At 47.8% G+C, this 21548-nt stretch overlaps 1 protein-coding gene across 1 annotated transcript in view; it reads right to left on the bottom strand.

The window, feature by feature from the left end:
• The window catches only part of ZCWPW1 (zinc finger CW-type and PWWP domain containing 1), a 2385176-nt gene that overhangs the window by 969324 nt on the left and 1394304 nt on the right, over window positions 1-21548 (bottom strand). The window lies entirely within an intron of this gene.

Raw genomic sequence — 21548 nt, 5'->3', positions numbered from 1 at the left:
CAGTTCCGTTAGTTGACTTTCTTTTTTAAATACATATGTATATAAATATATCAACTTTTTCTCTTCTGAAGGTGTGTGTCTGTGTGTGTGTGTGTGTTTGTGTGTGTGTGTGTGTGTGTGTGTGTGTGTGTGTGTGTGTGTGTGTGTGTGTGTGTGTGTGTGTGTGTGTGTGTGTGTGTGTGTGTGTGCGGGGGGCCCTGAAGGAACCATTGCGGATTAAGTAAACTAATCACTGACTGAAAGGCAGCCTGCACAGCAAATGCATACTTACAACTTCACAGACCCTAAAAAAAAAAGAAAACTTAATAACCGGACTATTGCTGACTTTAGTTTGCACAGATTTACCAGTGATTAGCCAGAAACATGAACAAAGTACAATGAGGCAACTTTTCACAGCATACTGCTGAAAAAGATAAGAGTTTTGCACAATGTAGAAATGCTCAGAAAGGAAGAAGAATCCTGCTTTTACTTGATACAAGCCGTTGGAGCTTCTCCTTGCCGAGCCTTGTAAAGTAAAGGGAAAAACAGGGGCATTGGTCCAGTCACACTGACTGACAGTAAGGGCCAAAAGCTGAGAGAAAAAAAGAACAGCAACAGCAATGACTATAACCCAATGCATGACCGGAAGGACTACGCTAACGGTCTACATCATGTGACTAATCCACAGTTTGGAAACCAGCTGTTGCAAAAAAAAAAAAAAAAAACACTCTCTTTCTTTTCTTTTTAAAGAAGCAGATGGACAGCAAGTGCACCTCACGGAAAAATATTCCAACCACCGGAAATGTAACAAGAAGAAAGAAACAAGCACGGGACCTTACAGCCCAAACGGAGCAGGTCAGGAGGAAAAAAAAACAGAAAACACATAAATGTGGAAAATGGTAAAAAGCAGCAAAAACAGGAAGGAAGAAAACAAATCATATACATATTCCATAACTAAAGAGGGAGGAAGGGACTATCAGGAGAAGAAACTTAACAAGATAAAGGTTAGAAGTAAACATAAATTTCCTTACAGCTCGAGACTATAGAATCTTCTGTCTTTGCACGTCTGGCTGCAAACGAGATCTGAGGAGTTAGGACGTTGCTGTGCATTATGGGAAGAAGTAAGAGCTCAAAACCTGGATCTAAGTCTTGGAAATGTGGCCGATTCGGATCTGAGGGTTGGATCCATAACCCATCAGTGAGGAAGAATAAAGGGGACAACATCAGATTTATACTTATTTTTAGAAGATTACAGTGGATGCCTTGCATTTCAGTTCAGATGCACTCCAGATGTATGGCTAAGAATCCCGGACTCTGAGCATCTCCAGTTAACTGTGCAGACCACAAATCTTCCTAATATAAAATAACTGACTTGCAGCCCAAGTGCTTAAATCAGAACTAAGACACTTTCAGAATAAAAGACACATTAAGCCTTCAACCAGCAATTTCCAGCTCATCATTCAGCCTATCTAGATCTTGCCAAGGCTTTTGACACCATCCCCCACTCTGGAATCATAGATAAACTCACGAAACTAGGTATAAATCCCTATGTCACAAGAGGGGTTGCCATCTGGCTCACTGACATAACCCACACTGTGAAAGTAGCAGACTCCAAATCTGACTTCAGACCAGTGACAAGTGAAGTACCACAGGGTTCAGTCCTGGGTCCTCTCCTGTTTGGTATCTAATTCTCTGAAGTACAGGCTAACACAGAAGGTCTTTGGCTAACGAAGTTCACAGATGACTGCAAACTAGAAGCCATAATCGAAATTCCTAACAATGTGGACATCCTACAAAAGGGCCTTACTGAGACAATGCCATGGCCTCAAGCTCAATGCCAAAAAGTGCATTGTCATCCCCTTTGGTAAAAACTCTGCACCCATGAACTACAACATAGGCGGTAGTATACCTAACACCGAAAGTGTGATAAGAGACCTTGGGACACATGTGGACAATGGTCTCTCCTTTGATAATCACACTGCCACAGTAGTCAGGAAATCCTTCTACGTGGCACACCTCATCACAAAAGGTTTCTCATCCAGAAAAAAATAGGTCATTGTTTCCCTCTACTCATCACTCATTAGACCCATTATAGAGTACAATGTCCCTTTTGGTATGTACCTCACAAGACATCTACAACAACTGGAAAGGCTGCAGAAATACCTCACAAAGGGGATTACTGGCCTCAAACAGATGCCCTACGCAGACTGTCTCAAAAAACTCCAACTTTACTCCGTCGCATATCGCCTACTCGGAGGTGATCTCTGCCTAACATACAAAGCTATGTCAAACCCAGAGCTGTTGGACATGCTCCACTTAAAGAAGTCCGAATCCCTCTGAGCTACACACTCTAAGGACCTAAACCTTGTCACCACAATAAACAGAACATGCCGTAGGGATAGATTCCTGTCCCAGAGACTTCCCATACTCTGGAATAAACTACCTATCTATATCAAACAAAGCTCCTCATTAGTACTCTTCAAGAAAAATCTTGATGATTGGATGGGAAATAGGAAATTCACCCTGGGGATCACTTCTGTGGCTCTGCTTGACAGTGGCACAGGAAAATAATTTTCTTGGGTGGCAAAAGCCAGGGTACCTTTTTGGATGGACTTGTATAGGCCCTAGGGCCGATAGCCTAGTACCTACCTATGAACCTATGAAAAGGCTGTAGGCTATCCTTTCCTGCCACAAGAGTTCAGACCACAAACCTTCCTACTGTAAAATAACTGGTTTAGAGCCCAAGGCTTAAATCAGAACAAAGACATTTAGAATAACAGCCACGATAAGCCTTCACCGGCAATTCCCAGCTCAGAAGGGCGGAGGCTACCCTCTCCTCCCACAAGAATGCAGACAACAAACCTTCTTAATGTAAAATAACTGGCCTGAAGCCCAAGTGCTTAAACCAGAACTAAGACACTTTTAGAATAAAATACACAATGAGCCTCAACCAGCAATTCCCAACCTAGAAGGATGTAAGGTACCTCTCATGCCACAAGAGTGTAGACTGCAAAGCTTCCTTATGTATGATAACTAGTTTGAAGCCCAAGTGCTTAAATAAAAGATAAGAAGCTTAGAATAAGAGTTACAATGTAATCAGGCTACTAAGAAGCAGTAATAAATGCAGCAGAATAAATGCAGCTGAACATGTTAAGAACAAGCAACAAAAAACAAAATAAAGTAATAAAGTAGGAATAAGCACAGATACAGTAAAAGCAGCTGAATAAAGTGCAAGATTTTTTAAGTAACTGGGAAGGCAGGAAAAAAAAAAAGTTATGTACTCACCATAACGTTCCATCTGAATTGTTGCTTTTCATTTGTCTTCAACCTGTGGGAATACAGATCCAGTACGGATCTGACTCGGCCGCATTTTCCAGCATCGGATACGAGCTCCAAACTCCTCTCCTTCCCATAATGCTCCTGTCTCCCTCCTCCCCTCAGATCAAGTTTGTGTGAACAATAGCACCCTGAACTAATCAAGACCCTAATTCCTTAGCAGTAGTACCCTGAAAGCACCATAGCAAAGACAAAGGCTTGCCAAAGTAAGGGCTATGTTTCTTCCATCTGGTCTACCACACAGCCCACATAAGGCAGGGGGAAGGAGGGAGGGACGGTTGATGACAAATGAAATGCAACAACTCAGATGGAACGTTATGGTGAGTACATAACTTTTGTATCTGAAGTTGTTTTCATTTGATCTTCAACCTCTGGGACAGATTCCCCAGCTACCAAAAGACCCTGGAAGGTCCTCAAGGAAGGATATTCTGGAGCATGGCGGAGCCAAAGTATACCCTGCCTCTGGACAGGACATCCAACTTATAGTGCAAAATAAATGTGTGTGAAGATGCCCAAGTAGCTGCAGAGAAAATGTCATCCAATGAAACCCTAGACCAAAAGGTTGCTGAAGTAGCCACAGACCTGGTAGAATGCGCCTTGACCTGACCTGGTGGAGGTAATCCTTCAGCTGTATATGCCAGAGCTATGCACTGAAAGATCCAATGAGCAACGGTCATCTTTGACACAGGTTTCCCTAAGGAAGGCTTAGAAAAGGAAGCAAAAAGTTGATCAGACTTAGGAAAGGACTTTGTTCTATGCAAATAAAAATGCAGTTGCCTATGAACATCAAGCAAATGAAATTTATGCTCTCCCTTATTCTGGAAGTTCGAAAAGAAAACAAGGAGTTGATCACCTGATTAATGTTAAATTCTGAAGCCACTTTCGGAAGAAAGGAAGGGTTTGTACACAAGGAGACCCTGTCTTTATGAAACACCATATAAGGGGACTTTGACAGATAAGGCCTGAATCTCCGACACTCTTTTAGCTGAGGTAATAGCAACCAGAAAAGCTGTCTTCCAAGACAGAAATTGCTAATTCACTATAGCTGCTGGTTCAAAGTGGGAAGAAACCAAGGCTTGCAGAACTAGAGTAAGATCCTAGGGTGGCGTAGGGTCCTTGCCTGGAGGCCTAAGTAAAAAGTACCCTTCAAAAAGGCTTTACAAAGCTTGGAAGAAGCCAGGGAAGCCGAATTGTCTCCTATATGAAAATTGGAGATAGATGCCAACTGAACCTTAACCTTAGAAAAGCTGGCACCCTGATGAAAAACATCTGCCAGAAACTCCAAGATGGTGGGACTGGAGCAGTGAAAGGGTCCAAATCATGTTGAGACGCCCACATCAAAAAACATTTCCACTTACTGGAATAAACCTTCCTAGTGGACGATTTGTGAGCCGCTACCAAAATCTTCTTAACCAGAGAAGACAGCTCAGAAGTCCTAGCTATCACTGGAATTGGAGCAGACAAGCTGTAAGCTTCAGACTGACTAGATCTGGGTGTGGGATCCCTGAGGGATGCAAGATCAGATTCGGAACCAATCTAATGTCTTAGGAGGACACACTACATGAGACCACAGACAGGGGAACCATACTTGGCGAGGCTAGAAGGAGGCAATGAGAACCACGAAGTTCCCCAGCCATTGAGTTTCTGTATGAATTTCAGGATCAGAGGAAGTGGAGGATAAGCATACAGAAAACTGGAGGGCTAAACATGAAACAAAGTGTCTCTGAAGGACTCCCGCAGAGGGGGGGTTCAGAGGGAAATACTTGCTGTACTTTGCACTGGAAGGAGAGGAGACGAGACTGCAGCAAGGCTAACCCCACTTTGGAAAGATCTGTTTCGCTACTGAAGAATTCAGACACCACTCTTAAGGCATCAGAATAGATCTGCTGAGCCTGTCCGCCAGAATGTTGGACCTCCCTGGAATGTGCGTTGCCACCAGAAAACGGCCAGTGGAGATCGCCCACTCCCACAGTTTCATGGCTTAGTGACAAAGGGGGATAAGACCTGGATCCCCCCTGTTTGTTGATTTACCAGACTACAGACATGTTGTCTGTCTGGATGGCAATCATCCCTAGGGGAAGACGGGCATGAAGAACTTGCAATGCCAATAGCATCGCCCTCATCTCCAGGACGTTGATATGCAGATGGGTGTCCAGGAAAGACCACATGCCTTGGACTGTCCTTCCTATGCAATGCCCCCCCCCCACCAGAGTAGGGAGGCATCTGTAGTCACAGTGGTCATTGGGTCGGGGATGATAAACAGGCGATCCAGCGGCAGATCTGGGGATTGAAGCCACCAGAGGAGTGAATCCCTCCAGATTCGAGACAAATTAACTGGATGGGATAACAACAGATCTAGTAATGACCACTAGACCGCTAAGGTCCATTGGAGAACTCTCATATGCAGAAGAGCTGTGGTGATTAGGGTGATTGTGGTTGCCATGGACCCCAATGTCCAAAGAACTGACGCCGGAGGGGGATATTGTGTCTGAGCAATGTACAACACATGATGTCTGAGGGATTGAAGTCTATCCGAAATTAGAAAAACCTTGCTCTGAATGGTGTCTAAATCGAGCACCAATAAAGTCTAGAACTTAAACCGGATCCAATAGGGACTTGTTGAGATTTGTGGCTATGCCCAACTGGTGGGGGGGGGGGGTCTGGAGAAAGAAATCCCTGGCTTGGCAGAGACAATGCCTGGAGGGAGCAAAAAGGAGCCAAGAGTCCAGGTAGGGAAAGACCTGGAACCCCTGCAGCTGCAGGTGAGCAGCCACCACTGCCATCACGTTCATGAACGCCCTGAGTGCAGTGGTGAGACCAAAGGGTAGTACTCTAAACTGGTAATGATCGGCCCCCAGCTGAAAGAAGAGGAACCTCCAAGAGTGCCTGCCCATTTTGATATGGTAGTATGCATCTTGGAGGTCCACTGAGCACATCCAGTCATTTTTCTGCAGGAAGGGAAAAATAGATTGGAGAGTGACCATCCGGAAGTTTGTCTTAGCAACTGACAGGTTTAGGGTTGAAAGATCCAGGATGGGTCTTAATTCCACCGTCTCCTTTGGCACTAAAAAGAACCTGGAATAGATGCCTGAACCAGACTGGTATGGGGGGGAACAGGCTGGATGACTCATTTTTCGAGCAGCTTTCAAATGTTCACTGCTGCTTCCTCCCGTTGCACGGGTGGAATGTCTAGGAGTTGTTTGGGCAGGATTGGCATTTCAATGAAGGGGACTGAGTATCCTCTGGATATGATTTGCAACACCCAACTATTGTCTGTAATTGACTCCCAGGCCATTGGGTGCAGCAAGAGACATCCCCCAACTGCCCCCAAAGATGAGCAGTTGGGCAACCCTACAGGGCTGCTACCCAGGTCTGTCCAGGAAGGAATCCTAAGACCCCTGGTTCCTTGTACACCTTCTGCCATGAGGACAGTGTCTGTCATATCCCCTAATGCCTCTGCGGGAGGGCAAGTCCTAAGCATCTTGGGAATAGCCCTGAGAGTTCTGGAACCACATCTTCTTCACCCCCTGCTGATTCCGTGAAAAGGATCGTTGAAGGGTTGAGAAGTGGATCCCGATGGCAGACAAGTTCTTCCCATCTTTCTCACTCTGGACTAACGTGTCTCCAAAAAGGGTGGAAACATCATACAGGGCATTTGTAAAAGATGCCTTGAAGAGCTCCGAGAATGCACAAAGCCAGAGCCAAACATGATGCCTGATGGCAATGCCTGTACCAGCTAGCCTAGCTACACTTTCGGTAGCATGTGACAGAAGCCTCATAGAGGTGTGGGAAATGGAAGTGAGGGGGGGCATACTGGAGGAGAACACCTTCTTCTCCTCGCCAACATGGACCCTGGGGCTGACTCAGTGACCTCTTTGACCAGGTCCTGCTGAAGTCTGATCACATGTGCCATGTAGTTCAATGCAAGTACCGCAAATATGGCTGAAATGTAAACTCTCTTCCTGAAATGGTCCATGGCCCGAGACTTTCAGTCCAGTGGATGGACCGTACAGCTCTCCTGAGGGAGCTCTTTCTTTGTGGCTGCCGCCACCACCATGGCATCAACCGGGGACCCTTTAGACCAATGTTGCTTGTCTGATGCTGCACTCAAAATCCTATCAGGGCGCTTGGGGATGGACTCCACCATGTCGGGTTTCTTCCATGCCTGAGATGTAATCAAATCCACAAGTTGATCCACGGGAGGGGACAACCAGGAGGTAGAGGGTCCTGCGCCAAATATCTCCAGGAACACCGACTCATCTGGGTTGGGGTTTTGGACAGACCACCCCCCAGCTGGTGTGGGATTTCCATGATGTCTCCAAAGGTGACATCATCAGGGGTGACCGTGGGAAACCCTCCCCTTCCTCTAAGTCGGTGTTTTCTGTGAGGGACTCCAGCAGAGAGTCCAAGTGCCTCCTTTTACATGTATGTTTCCGAGGGAGCTCCTCAGAGGGGGTCTCTGGGGAGGACTCAGAAACTTCTGGCTATTCCCGTGGGGGAACTCCCTGGGGCAGAGAGTCAATAGGCTGTCCCTGAGGAGGCAGGATGGAGGAATCCAGACCAGAAAGAGAGGGAGCCAGGATGGACTCTGGGGACAATAGTGTCAAGGGTCTCGAGGAAACCAAAAGAACTCTATCCACCACATCGAAAGCAGAAAGAGAACAAATCCCAGACGCTGGGACCAAGGCCAGGTCTGTAACTCTGTGAGTCAATGAGGTAGCCGGACCCGAGCCTCCAGGTGCTGAGACTCCGAGTAGAAAGGCTGACTCTGAAAACCTTGAAGCCGATCCCACCCCTTCGGATCTGGCACCAAGGCTAGGGCTCAGAGCTAGTCGGAGCCGAACCACTCAGGGCAATGGTCACCGTTAAGGTACCTGGTACCATTGACACTGACCCCTCGAAGCCGAGGGCCCTGGACCCAAGGACTCTGAAGCCAGAGGTTAGATTGCAGAAGGAGCAATGGTCATAAAGCAGAATGCATGCTCCCAGCCCCAGAGGGGGAGGGAACAGGCAAGACTCCCATCTGAATCTGGGTCCGGATGAATTTCTGCATCATCCTGTCCACCTCGGCTTCAAAAAGGCTGGGGCTGGACCGGGCGGAGAAAGCCACAAAGATGGGCCTGGAGAGGCATCGGGGAGAGGTCGATAAATAGGATCAGCTCCAAGAAACCTCCAGCTCCAGAGAAAAACAGGGTGAATGGAGCCGAGGGGTGCCTGGGCTGGGAGCCAGATGAGACTTAGCTGGAGGTTCAGCTGAGGATGTGCGATCGGAGGACCGCTTCCTGGGCCTATCACAGTCTTTTTGTTTGTGCTTCTCCCTATCCCCAATCCGCATGGCGGGAGGTTGAGTCCCAGAGGTTAGGGTGGAGGAAGAAGCAGAAGTAGAAGCAGAGGCCTCCAAGGAAGGTGGAGGAAGGAGTCCCTTCAGGATCAACTTGTTCCTCCTGTCAATCAATGTGCAGGGGTTGAATCCCACACAGATTGAACAGGAGGTGTCTAGGTGTGGTATCCCTAGACAAATCACCACAGAGTTGGCCATCAGAAGGAGGAAGCTTATGGTCACATCCTGTGGATTTCTGAAACCCTAGTTTTGGGGTTTCTGCCATGGTATTGGATGTATGTAGCACACACACACACACACACACACACACACACACACACACACACACACACACACACACACACACACACACACACACACACACTACTATCGTAATATGGAAAGAAAAGGAAAGGAGAGAGGTCTTTTTTTGGATGGATTAGAGGAGTGATGCCTGAGCGCAAAGTGTAGGGATGAAATTAGAAATTAAAAGGGTCTGAAAGAGCAATGGACCACGATGCTAGCTAGATGCACAGCAAATAAAATCTTCGGGGAGGAGGGAGACAGGGGCATTATAGGTAGGGGAGGAGCTTGGAGCTCGGAACATGGAACTGATGCTGGAAAATGCAGCCGAGTCAGATCCACACTGGATCCATATCTCCACAGGTTGAAGACAAATGAAAACAACAAACGATGAAGACAAATGAAAACAACAACTTTATATCAGAAGATAATTCAAGTTTAAGAGACTAAGGGGGTGGGCCTCCCCGACTGATCTCTCTGTACTCAGTAGAATGAGCTGATGAGATGGGACTAGAAAGAGTGTCCAAAATCAGATTTACAGTAAGAGTGGGCAGCTCAATGCCACCAACTTTAAAAGTACAACAACCCTTGGGCAGATGGGTGGCAAACATCAAATGTAGACAGAGATCAAGAATAGTCAGGCAGAGAACAGCAAGCAAGCCAAACAAGCAAGCCAGCTAAATAAAGATGTCTCCAAATACTGCAAGTTACATGAGGAATGCTATTTATCAGCTGCTCCCAGTAATTAGTTGTTACTCACAGCAATTAATGTGATATTAAACCACAAGCTCGAGACAGTACGATCCACATCCAAACTGTAAGTGCAGGAAACGAGATCTAAGGTAACATAGCAGTAAGCAGCATTATGGGTAGGTAAGGGGAGGAGCCCAAGAGTTGGATCCAACCATCTGGAAGAAATGTGGCCAAGCCAGATCCAAGGTCAGATCCACGACCCATACTTTGAGGAATGAATGAAAATGACAACATCAGATCCATGATTTATGTAAAGATTCTTTTAGCACATGTTTAAATACTGATAGTTGGACTGGACAATTAGAATTGGCTCTACTATTAATAGGTAGGTTATTTCAGGCTTAGGCCACAGTAAAAGAGTAAAGTCTTTGTTCAGCTGATTTATTGGGTTTGTATGGAGAGAGAAGCTAATTATCTTCTGATCTGAGGGATCTTTTAGAAAGGTAGTTGTGCAGTATGGTACTGATTGCAGAGCAAGCAGCAGGTTTACATAAGATTTTATGACAAGTTGTAAGAAGATGAGATGGTGTCTAAGTTCAACCCATTTGAAAGTCTGGAGGGCAATACAGTCTAGTATTATGGCAAGTTAACTTACTCATCAGCATTATATTCAACATTAGATCACTGTTGCAGTGGCCTCTGCTGTATGGAGAGATTATCATAGTTTCTAAGATAAAAAGGGAGGAGGAAAAATTAAAAATGCAGGAGACCCTGTAAAGTGGTCTAAGCAAAGCCTGTTCTGGACCTGGAAAAGGAATCCAGTTTCTAGTGGTCTGTAAACATATGTACAAAAGGACTAAGTTGCTGCCTCAAGAGTACTTACAGGGTTCACCCTTTTCCAAAAAACTATCAAAGAATCCAAGGCATTCATGGGATGGGCACTAATCCTGCTTGGATATGGCTTATGATGGTGAAAATAACAAAAAAAAATAGCATTAGACAACCATCCAGAAAAGGTATGCTTGACAGTGGTTGTCCTTTTCATTTACCTTATTGAGAGACAAGCAGCTGATCAGATTTCCTGAAGCACTGAGATTTGTCTAGGTAGTACCTGACCTGCCATTACACAGCTAAAGTATGAATAAATTTCTCTCCCTTGTTCTTGAGAGCCGGGAAAAAGGCAGAAAGATAAACAGACTGGTTCAAAGTAAAATCTGAGATCACTTTAAGCATAAAATTGTATTATGTACTTACCATAACTTTGTATCTGTATTGTCTTCTTTCATTCCTCTTCACAATTGGGTTACAGATCCGACCCTTGGAACTAACTTGGCCGCATTGTTACAGACTAGGATCCAAGTCTCGAGATCCTCCCACTTACCATAATGCATTGTCCTCTGCCCAACTACCTCAGATCTTGTCTGCCGCCAGTAGTGACAGATGTGGGTTCTTGAGTCTGAAGCGCTTTTCTTGTTATTCACAGTAGGAGTTCTACTTTTTCCAAATTATTCAGGTAAGTGCCTTTTTTCCTTTCTCCAACCCTTCCATACTAGTGCAGGGTTAGAATCCTTTCCTTTCTTTGTTCTGCAGTCGGGCTTTGTTCACGCTTTTCTCTCTCTCCCCTTCTAGCCATTTTTTAGGCTTGTTTTCCTCTCCAGATTGGATGTTGTTGTTTGAAAAATATATATATATAGTTGTAATTGCTATTTTGTTTAGCTAATTTTGATTACATCTGTTATATAGTGAAATAGTTTTGGTGTTACTACCGTGTGTAGTGTTTGGGTTGATTTTTTGTACTGTACTTTGCTATGTTGTATAAACCTGCGGGGTTTAAGAGGTGTTCTGAATGCATTCAGAAATTTGCGTATTCAGAGGCACATAATTTATGTGTTTATTGCCTTGGCCCTGAGCATCTGCGGTCAGCTTGCGCTATCTGCAAGGGGTTCAACACTATGACTATCGCCAACTGCAAAAAATAAGTTAATCCTCAAGGGCCTCTTACTTGCTTCATCAAGTTCCTGTCTAGGGGCTCAAACCCCTCCAAGAGTGTGGCAGGATTTTCCGACTCCAAGAAGCACCCTCACAAGTCCATGAGGGAATCTTCAGAGCCACCCTGTAAAATTCCGAGATCTTCAGATGTGACAGGCACTCTTCAGATCCAACCAGCGCTTGCGTGACTTAGAAGTTATGTACTCACCATAACGTTCCATCTGAGTAGGTGTATTCATTTGTCTGCAACCTGTGGGTTATGGATCCGATATCGGATCCGAACCGGCATAGTTTCCAGCTATGGATCCAAGCTCTCAGCTCCTCCCCTCACCCATAATGCCCTGCTCTACCCTCATGACCTCAGATCGAGTTTGCCAAAGCAACAATACCCTCAAAAGGGTAACAAGTAATATGCAGGAAACTGAAAGGCCAGGGGGATAGGAGGGCGGGATGGTTGCAGACAAATGAATACACCTACTCAGATGGAACGTTATGGTGAGTACATAACTTCTAAATCTGAAGTAGGATATTCATTTGTCTGCAACCTGTGGGACAGAGTCCCCAGCTACCTGAATCTTGGGCGGCCATCATGGAAGGATATTCCGGAGCACCGCGGAGCCAAAGGATGCTCTACCCCTGGATGCAAGATCCAACTTATAGTGAGAAATAAATGTATGAGATGAAGCCCATGTAGCTGCTGCACAAATATCATCCAGAGGAATCCTAGCCTTGAAGGCTGCTGAGGTAGATACTGACCGGGTTGAATGGGCATGAACACCCTCCGGTGCGGGCCTTCCTGACGCTTGATAAGCCAATAAAATGCACTGTGAAATCCAGCGGACAGAGAAACTTTGGAAATTGGCTTGCCCAAATTGAATTTTGCAAAGGAAATAAACAGCTGGTCGGATTGCCTATGACCAGCTGTCCTGTTGAGATAAAATCTTAGTTGCCTGTGAACATCTAGTGAGTGTAGCCTATATTCACCTTTGTTTTCATACTTAGGGAAGAAAACAGGGAGGTTAATGGATTGATTGATGTTTGCTTCAGAAGCGATTTTAGGAAGGAAGGACGGGTTGGTCCTGAGGGAGACACGGTCCGGATAAAAACCAAGTAAGGAGGTTTAGCTGATAAAGCTTGAAGTTCAGAAACTCTCTTGGCTGATGTAATGGCTACCAAAAGGCTGTCTTGTAAGACAAGAATTTGAGGTCCACTGTAGCCGCTGGCTCGAAGGGGAGCGGTCAAGGCCTGTAGGACCAAAGAAAGGTCCCAAGGAGGAACTGCTTGCTTAATAGGGGCCTGAGAAGGAAAGTACCTTTAAGAAAAGTTTTGCACAATTTGGCTGACATAAGAGGATTAGACTCTTGACCAATGTGATAGTGAGAAATTGCCGCCAGTTGAACTTTGACTGTGGAACTGCTGGCACCATCATTAAAGAGAGAGGTTAGAAAATCAAGCACTACGGGAGAGGAACCGTGAAGGGATCTAGGCCTTGCCGCTCCGCCCACACAGAGAACGTTTCCATTTGCTTCGTAAACCTTTCTAGTGGATGGTTTATGAGCCGCCACCAAAATAGCCTTTACCGGTGAAGAGATACCGAGTCCTTATCAAGAGTGGAACTGGAGCAGCCAAGCGGTCAGCTTCAGGCTGTCCAGGTTCGGAGGAGGAATGCAGGATGGATGGGATATCAGATCCGAATAGGATCTAGAATGCAAGGAGGATTCACCGAGTGAGACCTTAGGAAGGGGAACCAGATCTGTCGAGGCCAGAACGGAGCAATGAGAATCATTCTGCAACCCACCCGAGAGGCTTTCTGAAGAACTTGCAGCATCAGAGGCAAGGGTGGATAGGCATACAGAAGACCGGGTGGCCAAGCATGCACCAGAGCGTCTCTTGGGGTACCTCCGGGAGGAGGTATCAGAGCGAAAAACTGTCGCACTTGGTGTTTGAGGGAGAGGCAAAAGATCGCATGAAGGGTTCCCCACCGTGCGAATATGCGTTCCGCTACTTGACAATTGAGAGACCACTCGTAAGGGGTCAGAATGGTGCGACTGAGCTTGTCCGCTAGGATGTTGGACCGACCGGAATGTGCGTTGCTATGAGAAAGCGATTGGTGGAGATTGCCCATTCCCAAACTCTCATGGCCTCTCGACAAAGAGGGTAAGACCTTGTTCCCCTTGCTTGTTGATGTACCAGACAACAGACATATTGTCCGATTGAATCGCAATTGTTCCCAAGGGAAGAAAGTCCTGAAGTGCTAGCAACGCTAAGAGCACTGCTCTCATCTCTAGAACATTGATATGCAGTAAGGTCTCTGAATCGCTCCACGTGCCTTGGACTGTCCGGCCAAAGTGCCCCCACCCGAGGCGGAGGCGTCCGTGGTCACCGTGGCGAGAGGGGAGAAGCACAAAATGGGCGACCCTCGTGGAGATCCGGGAGTGGAGCCACCACAAGAGGGACCGCTTGCAAGCCTTGCTGATCGCTATGGGATGATACATGGGGAGAGCAAGGTATGACCACTGTACTAAGAGCGTCCACTGTAGAATGCATATTGAGCCTGGCAAGAGGAAGAAGTGCTATCGACGAAGCCATGGACCCTAGAGCCCTCAGGACCAACTCCGCTGGAACAGAACATGAATGGAGAATGGCCCGCACCTGGAGCTGCAGATTTAGAACTCTGTCCGCAGTGAGGAAGGCTCGTAAACTCCTTGTGTCTAGTCTGGCCCCTATGAAATCTAAGAGCTGAGTGGGTGCCAGGTTGGACTTTTTGTATTTATTGTGATGCCCAGAAATGGAGCAAGATGGAGAAAGGAGTCTCGCCAGAGAAGTAGATGCCTTGTTGGGGCGGTAAGGAGCCAGTCGTCCAGGTAGGGAAAGACCTGCACCCCTGAAGCCTCAGGTGGGCCGCTACCACTGCTAGTACTTTGGTAAACACCCTGGGGCTGTGGTGAGACCAAAGGGAAGGACCCGAACTGGTAGTGACTGGCTCCCAGCCGGAAGCGGAGAAACCTCCTGGAGCGCCTGTCCATTAGGATGTGGTAGTACGCGTCCTTGAGATCTATCGAGCACATCCAGTGGCATTCTCCCAGAAGGGGAGAATAGATTGTAGAGTGACCATTCGAATTTTTCTTTGGGGACTGCCAGATTCAGGAGAGAGAGGTCTAGGATTGGTCTTAGTTCCCCGTCTTTTGGCACTAAAAGAACCTGGAGTAGAACCCTGATCCGATCTGGTCTGGGGGAACGGGCTGGATGGCTCTTTTCTCTAGCAGATGGCCAATTTCTGCTAAAGCGGCCTCCCTTTGACCGGGTGGTACGCCTGGGAGGGACTTCATTTTTGGAAGGTGAAGGAAAGGAATGCGATATCCCTGGATATGATTTGGAGAACCCAGCGGTCCGATGTTATGGACTCCCATGCCGCTAGGTGCCCAGAACGTCCCCGACTGCCTCCAGAGTAGAGCAGTCGGGCAGCCCTCAGGGCTGCGCCGGGCCGTTCAGAGAAAGGTTCCCTGGACCCGAAGTTTCTGGGAGCCCCTCTGCCTCTAGGGCGGCGTCCTCCCTGTCCTCCTCTGCCACGGAAGGACTGGTTGTCCGGAGCAGGCTGGGACTGCTGCGACTTCCGCGACCACATCTTCTTCTGACCCTTTTGGTTCCTAGAATAGGGCCTCTGGGGTGCAGAGAAGCGGATTCCGACGGCAGACAGCGTCTTCCCGTCCTTCTCGCTCTGGGTCAACGGCTCGCGAACGGTCTTGCCAAACAGAGCAGAACCAACAAAGGGGCGTGCAAACGACGCCTTGAAGGGCTCAGAAAAATCGCATTGGCGGAGGCAGGCCTGACGACTAGTGACCAGTCCTGTCCCGGCAGCTCTAGCGGCGCCCTCCGTAGCATGGGAGAGTAGCCGCATAGAAGTATTTGTGACTGACCTAAGAGTGGCCATTTTGGTGGAGTGCAGAGCTCTGTCCTCCTCGAAATGGACTCAGGGGATGCAGCGTACTCCTTAATAAGGTCTCGCTGCATCCGAATAACATGTGCCAAATAGTTCAGCGCCTTACCGAAAAGGTCGCCGAACTGAACATCCGCTTCCCCAAGCGGTCCATCATCCGAGACTCCTTGCTCGGTGGGTGGACTGAGGGACTCTCCTGAGCCAGTTCCCTCTTTGTGGCCGCCATCAACATGGCATCTACAGGAGGCCCCTTACTCCAATGGGTCCTGTCAGAAGGCGGGCTAAGGATTTTATCAGGTCTTTTGGGAATTGGCTCCACGGTGTCCGGTTCCTTCCACGCCCTGGTGGTAATAAGGTCCACCAGGGGTCGGCAGGGGACACCCAAGAGGTAGACGGGCCCGTTTGAATGCCTCCAAGAACACGGACTCGTCCGAGGAAGACTTGGGGCAGACCACCCCCTGATACGGAGTATTTCCATGATGTCTCGAAGGAGACATCCTCGGGGTGACCGTGGGGAGCCTTCCCTTCCTCCAAGTCCGTGTCTTCAGTGAGAGACTCAGGGAGTCAATGTGCCTCCTTTTGCGTATGCTTGAGGAGCCTCCTCTGGGGGCTGTCAGAGGAGTCCTCGCAGCAGCAATTTGCTCCATAGGAGCAACTTGGGGCACAGAAACGGGCTGTCCCAGGGGCCGGATGGTGGAAGCCTGGCCCAGTGCAGAGGGAGCGCGGGACGGAGCCGAAGCAAATGCCGGGGTCCGGAGACCCTCAACAGAGCCCTCTCCACTACATCAAAAGCCGAAGGGGAGCCGACCTCGACCAAAGGATCCGACAATCGGCTCCCCCTCGGATCCGAAGAGTGGATCGGAGCCGGCGCCGAAGCACTCGGATCCGGGACAGTGCGCTCCGACACAGACGGCGCCGAAGGAGCACTGATCCCCGGATCCGGCTCGGATCCAGGCTCCGAGATCGGGTCCGACGCACTCGAGGGCATGGTCGGATCCGAAGTACCCAGTACTATCGGATCCGACCTCCCCCCGGCTCCGAAGCTGCTCGGCTCCAGCTGCTCCGAACCCGGGAAGCGGGTCGGAGAAGGAGCAATAGGCTTGAAAAGGGTGTTGAGCTCCCCCCCGGAGGGGGGGGAGGCAAGAGCACTCCCATCTGCATCTGGGCCTGGATGAACCTTCGCATCATCCGGTCCAGATCAGCATCCGAAGGCTATGGGTAGATCTCGACGAGGCTACCGAGGTAGGCCTGGAATGCCTCCTCGATAGCCTCGCGGAGATCGGGTCTCCTCCTCCTCAGGACCCGGTGAGAAGCACATAGGTGACCGGAGCCGAGAAGGAGGAGACCGCTCAACAGGAAGCCGGGAGAAGCCGCTTGGCTGGCGGGCCGAAACAGAGGTCTCGGCCCGCCGCTTGGTGCTTCTCCCTCCGGTCCTTTAGATGCATCCCTCTCCTGTCCTGAAGCGGGAGTTTGAGTCCCAGGAGCAGGAGGGGTGCTACAGGGGAACAGCTGCAGCCGCAGGAGTCCCGAAGGAGCGGGGTCGGAGCCGAGTCCGGCGGTAAAGACCCGCCAGGACCAGCTTGGACCTCCGCTCCTCAGTGCCCTGGGGTTGAACCCTGCACAAATGGAACAGCCAGATGTGAGGTGTTCAACCCCAAGACACTTAACACACCGAGTGTGGCCATCAGCCGGTGAGAGCTTATGGCCACACTCGGAGCATTTAGAGAAAAATGACTTAGGCTGGTCAGCCATAGTCAAAATTAACCAAAAGTTACAGAAGTAACTTAAAACAATAAACTATAAAAGCACACAGGCCTCACACACACTCTACGTACCAGCGAGGGGAGGGAATAAAATATACTACTGTAAATAAAATTAACCCAAAAACAGTCAATAAAAAAAGGAAACCTACAACTTTCACACAAAAAAGTTTAAAGAAAGCAAAAATATTCTAATTTTGTACAAGAAAATTCCACTTAGCTGAGAGCTATAGAAACCACATCCAGTTACCAGCGCGGCAAACAAGATCTGAGGTCATGAGGGTAGAGCAGGGCATTATGGGTGAGGGGAGGAGCTGAGAGCTTGGATCCATAGCTGGAAACTATGCCGGTTCGGATCCGATATCGGATCCATAACCCACAGGTTGCAGACAAATGAATATCCTACTTCAGATCTTGAGTTCTGAAGCTACTCCTTCCACCTCAGATCTTAAGGCTATGGATCTGATAGCTAGAGGGTCTCACATCAGTGCTGGGCATTGAGGCTGCTTCTCCCCCCTGGACTGCAGCAGACACCCATCAGGCACTTCAGGCCCCCGTCAATGGCTTCTTCCTGGTCTTCTACGAGCTTTTCAGACGTCGATGTGGACAGGATAATCAGGAAGATTCTCAAGACTCAGATCCAGTTGGGGGGTTTCTCTGCTGTTTTCTCCAGTTTATCTATTCTGAAGAAGGCAAACAGAGGTGGTCTCCACATCTGGATCACATCTGGAAGGCCTCTACATGGACTTTCCACTCATGAGGGTCTGTATAGGATCTGCTTAGTCTGTCTGCTACTGTGTTTCGCTATAACAGAATATCATGATGCCTCAAAAGTCAGAGAAAGCTATGGAGCCAGCTCCCAGGCCATCACTACCAATCGGCAAAAATTTCCTGAAATTAGGATCCTTGCTTGCTCAGGTACCATATCACAGTAGTGTTGTTTGTGATGACTATAAGAGGACCCAAGGTCCAGAAGTAGTGAAAAACGTTTTAAGAATGAATCACTGACAAACAAACATCTCTTGTAAATTTATATGGTTTACTGTGTTCTGAGGACCCTCACAAGCCTTGCACTTGAACTCCCATGGACACTTCTCACAAGGAAAATCTCAAGAGCCCATCTGAGCAAATTAGACAGGGGTCTAAAGAGGGAAAAGGCATCCTGGATTCAGAGACAGTTGATCTCTCTATCACTGCAGTATTTCACAGATCCGAGTACCGGTGCCTGGAAATCCAAGTAATGAAGGTGCTGGGTCCAAGAATTCTTAAAGTGCCACTGAATTTTTCTAATATGTAGTCTGGCTAATGGTATCATCATGGGGATCATTGATGCCATGAAGCCTTGACTTTTGAGGAACTCTCTTACTGTGACCACTACTAGAAGAAAGAAATGCAAGAAAATGTTCTGATATGTCAGAACTTTCTCCTCTGTCAAGAAGGTCATCTTTTTTAATGTGTCTATCAAACACCCCAGGAAAACAATTTGTTGGGAGAATGGGAGGAAGGACTCTTGAAGGTTCAATTTCAAGTCTCGGTGGGAAATGAAGGATACCACCTTGTCTATGGACTCCATGCATCTGGATACAGAATCAGCATAAATCAGAAAGTCATCTAAATAAGAAAAAAAATGTGTATGCCTAGGGTTTTGCAACAGGCAACCACTAGGGCCAGACACTTTGTAAACACATGACATGTAGTACATAGACCAAAGAGTAATGCAGAAAACTGATAATAAGAAGTTATGTACCTACCATAACGTTCCATGTTAGTTGTCTTCTTCTCGCCTTCTTTCTTGCTGAATGGGTTCGGAGCCGATCCTTGGCTCCGACTCGGCCTACTACTAAAGCTCGAGAGCTATTTACTGGCTCGAGGCCTCCCCATATCCCACAATGCTAGGCGTCAGATACCCAGATCTCGTTTAGCAGAGCTAACACCATGGAAAAAAATTTTTAAGGACACCTGTCCAAACTACAAGGTTTACCTACAGTACTAAAAACAGAGGAGGACGTAACCTAGATAAAACTCAGCCAGAGGAAGAAGGCCTCAAAAGGGATTCTTCTCGGTCTGTCCAGGCTAGGGGGATGGAGGGTGCGACGCAAGAATAAAGGCAAGAAGAAGACAACTAACATGGAACGTTATGGTAGGTACATAACTTCTTAATGTTAAGTTGTCTATCTCGCCTTCATTCTTGCTGGATGGGACAGCGTCCCTAGCACCTTAGCTGTGGGTGGCTCATCGGAACAGACTCTTGAGCACAGTGGAACCAAAATCAGCTCGACTCCTGGAGGCCATATCCAACTTATAATGTGAAATGAAAGTATGAGGAGTAGCCCATGCTTGAAAAGCTACCAACGTAGCTAATGCTCTGGTGGAATGAGCTTTTGGTTTTGTAGGGAGTTCTTTATGTCTCAATTGATAAATCAACGTGATAATAGAGGCCAACCACCTGGATAAGGTTACTTTAGAAACTGGCAGGCCCTGCTTGCCCTCAGCATAGGATAGGAAGAGGTGGTCCGATTTTCTTGTTTATTTAGTCCTATCCAAATAAAAACGTAATTGCCTGTGAACGTCCAATTGGTGTAATAAGAAGTTATGTACTCACCATAACGTTCCATCTGAGTAGGTGGCTTCATTTGTCTGCAACCTTTGGGTCTTGGATCCGACATCGGATCTGAGCCGGCAACTTATTATATAGCTATGGATCCGAGCTCCTAGCTCCTCCTCTCACCCATAATCCCCTGCCAACCCCAAATGACCTCAGATCAAGTTTGCCCTCCTACAGATACCTGGAAAGGTGTCCTAACAGGAAAAGGCAGGATAATACAAAAAGTACTAATTCTTCTGAAGGCCAGGGGGAAGGAGGGGGGGATGGTTGCAGACAAATGAAGCCACCTACTCAGATGGAACGTTATGGTGAGTACATAACTTCTTAATCTGGAGTAGGGACTTCATTTGTCAGCAACCTTTGGGACAGAGTCCCCAGCTACCTGAATCTTGGGTGGCCATCATGGAAGGATGTTCCGGAGCACTGCGGAGCCAAAGGATGCTCTCCCTCTGGAAATGACGTCCAGTTTGTAGTGGTTGATAAAGGTGTGAGATGAGGCCCAAGTGGCTGCCGAGCAAATATCATCCAAGGGAACTCTAGATTTAAAGGCAGCAGAAGTAGAGATGGAGCGAGTGGAATGTGCATGGACTCCCTGAGGTGCGGGCCTCCCAGAAGCTTCATAAGCTAAAAGAATACATTGGGAAATCCAACGTGACAAAGTGACCTTCGAGACGGCTTTACCCAAACTGAATTTGGCAAAGGAGATGAACAGCTGATCGGATTGTCTGTGACCAGCAGTCCTATGAATATAGAAACGCAGCTGCCTGTGCACGTCTAAAGAATGCAGCTTGTACTCTCCTTTATTTTGATATTTAGGGAAGAAAACTGGTAGGTTGATGGACTGATTGATATTGGTTTCTGAGGCCACCTTGGGTAGGAAGGAGGGGATTGGTCCTGAGGTACACTCTATCCTGATGAAAAACCAAGTAAGGGGGTTTCACGGAAAGGGCTTGAAGTTCCGAAACTCTCGTCACTGAAGTGATGGCTACCAGGAATGCTGTTTTCCAGGACAGATATTTAAGTTTGGCCGAGGCAGCTGGTTCAAAGGGGAAAGCAGTCAAGGCTTGAAGGACTAGTGATAGGTCCCAAGGGGGTACGGCTTCTTTGATAGGGGGCCTGAGCAGAAAAGTACCCTTGAGGAAGGTTTTGCATAGTTTAGCTGACATCAAAGGAACTGTCTCATGTCCCACATGGTAATGGAAGATGGCTGCCAATTGTACCTTGACTGTCAAACAACTGGCTCCTTGCTGAAAGAGTCCGGTGAGGAAGTCCAACACGGACGTTAAAGGGGCAGTGAAGGGGTCCAAATTATGATGTTCCACCCAGACGGAAAAGCGCTTCCATTTACTGCAGTAAACTTTCCTGGTGGAAGGTTTGTGCGCTGCCACCAAGATGGCTTTGACTGGTGAAGAGATACCGGGAGTCCTGATTAAGAGTGGAACTGGAGCAGCCAAGCTGCCAGCTTCAGGTTGTTCAGATTCAGGGTCGGTAAGCCTGATGGATGGGATATTAGATCCGGACTGGGATCCAGAATCCAGGGAGGATTCACCAAGTGAGACCACAGGTAAGGGAACCAAGTTTGCCGAGGCCAGAATGGGGCAATGAGGATCATTCTGCTCCCCAGCC

This window comes from Protopterus annectens, chromosome 7.part0, assembly GCF_019279795.1.
Source record: "Protopterus annectens isolate FY-2018-M chromosome 7.part0, PAN1.0, whole genome shotgun sequence".
NCBI lineage: Eukaryota > Metazoa > Chordata > Ceratodontiformes > Protopteridae > Protopterus > Protopterus annectens.
The sequence above is the reverse complement of the archived record's forward strand: the minus strand, read 5'-3'. Positions and strand labels throughout refer to the sequence as shown.